A 4,595-nucleotide genomic window follows, 5' to 3' on the forward strand; every position below is an offset into this window, starting at 1 on the left:
TTTTGGTTTCATCCACATATGCTTGTGAATCTTTGTTCTCAGTGATGAATTTTGTTAAGTCTCGTAATAGGAGTAGCCTGACGGATGAAAGTAGTAGCTCGTGCATATCTCTGAAGGTCACGAAATATAAACCTGATGTAAAATCTCTGTCATCAGTGATGCAGCAGCAAAAGTCCCACTGATAATATCAAACGGAGTCATAAAGTTTTCTGTCGGACTATCAGTGTACATGTATACATTAAAAAATAAATGTATTTTTCATCATCATATACTGTGTTTTTGTCGCTCGAATGAATTTTATTATTTCTTCAAGGTTCTTCACATACGTACACCTTAAGAGATATCAAGTAGGTGTAACATGTTCTCAAAAAATTAGGGTTGGCACGCAGAAGAATTTTGAGTCAGAGATTTTGCTGATTTTGGCACGCACTCACAAAAAGGTTGCCCGCCCCTGCCATAGTGTTAATAGCTAGCATTTATTGAGAGCTTACTATGTGCCAAGCACTGTTCTAAAGCATGTATGTGCCCTGACCGGGTAGCTCAGTTGGTTAGAGCATTGTCCCGAGATGCCAAGGTTGCAGGTTCAATCCCTGGTCAGGGCACATACAAGATCAACCAATAAATGCATAAATAAGTGGATCAACTAATTGATGGTTCTGTCTCTCCCTCCCTCCCTCGCTCTCTCCCTCCCTCCTTTCTTCTCTCTCTAAAGTCAATACAAATAAATAAACATTTAAAAAGAAAACTAAAAATATTAATCAATCCATCAATCCACCAAATACCCACCAAGTTGTAGAACTTCCTTTGGTGGTTTGGGGGAAAAAGAAAAGAAAAGAAGAACGTATATGTATTAACCCTTTGTTTCCCCCAACAACCCCATGAAATAGGAACAATTACCCTATATTACAGAGGAAGAATGTAGGCACTGAGAAGTTAAATAGGAACTGGGTTACAAACTCAGGTGGTTTGGCTCCAGAGTCAGTGCTCCTAACTGCCACCCTATGCTGCCTTGGTGTATAAATTGTTCCCTGAAAACCCAGAATCCATCTTGTAGACTAAGGAAACCAAGCCCAGCAATGTTCAGAGGCTTGCTCATGTCCACATAGCTGGTTAAAGAAATACTAGTAGCCAAGAAAATCCTAACTCCCAACTTCTAGAACAGTGATTTTCTTATCTTTTGCTGGCTCTAATGGGGTTGGGAGTTGGGGCCATCAGAGGGAAATGTCTTAAGTATCTATTCTTGTTTCCTGTAGAACCTGTTCCATGTCCTTATCAGTTCTATTGTTCTTCTCTAGGAAGTTTTACTTGGCTTTCCTGAGATATGACACCCAGAACACATTCTGGCTGAATATCTCCATCAGCAGGGCCCAGGCAGGAGCCCATTACCCTTCCTAAGACAGTTCGCCCACTTTTTTAAAGAACAAAAAACAAACAAACAAAAAAACAACTGCCACCCTGAGCAGAACTTGCCCCAACTCTGATGAGCTTTTCTATTTTCAAAGCCTCCCTCTCCTTTTCCTTCTCCCTCTCCATCTCTCTCACACATGCACCACAGAGTGCAGGCTCTTGAACCAGACTGGGAAGGGCTAGTCTAGTCCCAGCTCTACCACTTACCACTGAGGGGGATAAATAAAGTTACTCAGCATTTCTGTGCCTCAGCTTCTTCCTCTGAATAATTAAGATAATAAGCCTCACAGGGTCATTGTGAAGGCCTCTTGTTAGTTAATAGCTATTAAGCTCTTAATGTTAGCTATTATTGTAGGTAACATTAGTTCTGCAATGTTAACCCACTCTGAGAGATGATTTATAAATATCTTGCTGATAAAACAAAAATCTCTCTCAAGTCCAATCAATATGTGGCAATTATATGTCTAAGATTGTCTAGGACAGCCCAGCATGAGCTTCAGTATTCCAAGATCTGGGGCGCTCCAGTCTTTCTTTCTGTGTAACCAGAAGATGTGTCCTTCATTCTTCTGGAGCATTCTGGAGGTGAGTATTAAATGAAACACACACACACACACACACACACACACACACTCGATACCTTCTAAGGTAAAACAATAATTCTCAAAGGCAGTATATTTATGGTAAGGTATATTAAAGAACAAAATACATTTCTCTATATAAAAGGATCAGCACAGAGACCCGGATCCACAATGGAGAGGGCAGGGCACATTACTGTTTAGTTGTACTTCTAGCATCTGCCTGTTGAGCTATTTCCAAGGTTAACACACCTAGTTCATTGTTCTGTATATATACCAGGCCCAAAATCTCATCCCCCATGTTAATTTCTGCAAAGTAACAATGGCAAAAAGCAGTTTGCATAACTCCTTGTGCTGTACCCAGTCCCCAAGGAGTCAGGGGATAAGGGTGCAAGATTTATTCTCTAAATTATGTTAATTTCAATATTTTTGTGCATCTTTAGAAAAATTTCAGCATATTTGTTTTAATCAAATATAACATTTATGTATATGTACATTTTTGTATGTGTGCTTTGGTTGATATATTAACATATCATATAATATGCCAACCAAAATCTTGATAAACTTACTGACTTAGAGATGTTTTGCCCTCTCAATAAATTCACACCTATTTGTTTCAAATGCTTAATCTTCCTGATTAGACAACAAAAATAATTTGAGAAATTATCAAAATCAATTATCACTCAAAATGTATAGCATTATCCTAAAAATGAAACTATATCTATTTGCAAGTTGAGAACCATATTGTGATTAAGTCAAGTAAGAGCTAGGAAGCTACAGTCAAACTTCTTACATTCCATCTTCCTGAGTAGTAATTTAAATGTAAATAAATTTTATCCAAATCAATTCTATCCTAAATCATATGCATAAGTGCAATCATTATGAATAGCAGATGGAACAGATTCAGACAACTAACACTCAAAGATTAGATGGGTGAATAAAAAAGAAACTGTCATTTTGTTCTGGTTACTCAAAGAAAACATCAGGAATAAGTAACTGTTTGGGGAAGTCTGTGATATGAAAAGTGACTTTGTGACCTCATAAAAGGGACATAATAGGAAGAAAGCCTTCAAATTAATTTTTGGCAAATAAATCCAACCTGACTTTCTAGACTGTATATCAATTCATTTTACCTGGTGCTAGTCAACTTAAACTTTTTAAATGAGGGTATATAAAAAGAAATTCAAATATATAAAATATTAAGAAGTTAAATGAATTATTAATCAGCATTCTGATGAATCAGGGACATAGAAAGGGAATGGACTGACTATTCTTGGCGGGGAAAGGGGAATGGGAGAGGCGGGAAGAGACTGGACAAAAATCGTGCACCTATGGATGAGGACAGTGGGTGGGGAGTGAGGGCGGAGGGTGGGGCGGGAACTGGGAGGAGGGGAGTTATGGGGGGGAAAAAAAGAGGAACAAATGTAACCTGAACAATAAAGATTTAATTTTAAAAAAAAATAAATAAATAAAATCCAAAAAAAAAAAATCAGCATTATGAAATTTCAGCTTGTTTCTACCTCATCAGTCTATATTACAAATTCATATTTATCTTATAATATGCTTCAGATTTGTATTCTCATATTACCATCAAAATCAATAATGAATCCATAGGAAATAGTCATGTGAAGTTCTGACTCATAGAAAATATTCAGAGAGAAAATATTTTGGCATAAAGAAGCCACTCTTTCGAGGCAAGAAAAAGTCAGATTTCCACTCTGCTACAGTTAGACTGCGTATGGATATTTAGAAAGTTAAATTTAATATAATAGCATTTTTCTTTATCATCAGCACCAGAATCTTACTTTATTGAATTTACTACCATTCTCTTGTCTGCCTATGACCTTATGTGACCTCATGGCAGAGACAGACCATGCTTTATTTGTTCTGGGTGTGGTCTCATCCATGTTTGGGAGAACAGCAGAGCAAAGCAGGATGCACGTGTGTGACCAACACAGGGGAATGCTAGCAGTTTTATGGGTTTTATACTCAGTGGTGCTTCACATTAATTTCCTGTGAGTTATGTCTTAATCTTTAATTGCTTCATTTTGCAGTCAGTCACCAGCTGCAGATAATGCAGGTCACACCGTCACCAGATTAGTCAGTCTCCCACTCCCGAGGATACTCTGCACATTTGCAAACAGCATTTAGAACAGCAGGCACCAAAGATCACAATAGGCAGACAACTGGGTAAAGGCAGCTGGATTAGAGCCCTGGTCCTCAAAGTGTGATCCTGCACTAGCAGCATCAGAATCACTTGGGAATTTGTTAGAAATGCAAATTCTCAAGCCCTACCTCAGACTTCGTGAATTAGAAAGTAGGCCCAGCAACCTGAATTTCAGCCAGGCCTCCAGGTGATCTGATACACACTGAAGTTTGAGAACCAGTGAACTAGAGTGATCCCCCAATGTTATGATTATGATGTGTGATGTGTTGATTTATATCTACACTAATAAAAGAGAAACATGGTAATCAGCGTACGACCGCTACCCTTTTCATTGGCTAATCAGTGAGTATATGCAAATTAACTGTCAGCCAAGATGGCGGCCGGCAGCCAGGCACTGAAGCGAGCACGAGGCTTGCTTGCTGCAGACTCCAACGTTCCTCGCCTCA

This window comes from Myotis brandtii, unplaced genomic scaffold (genome assembly GCF_000412655.1).
Source record: "Myotis brandtii unplaced genomic scaffold, ASM41265v1 scaffold115, whole genome shotgun sequence".
Classification (NCBI taxonomy): domain Eukaryota; kingdom Metazoa; phylum Chordata; class Mammalia; order Chiroptera; family Vespertilionidae; genus Myotis; species Myotis brandtii.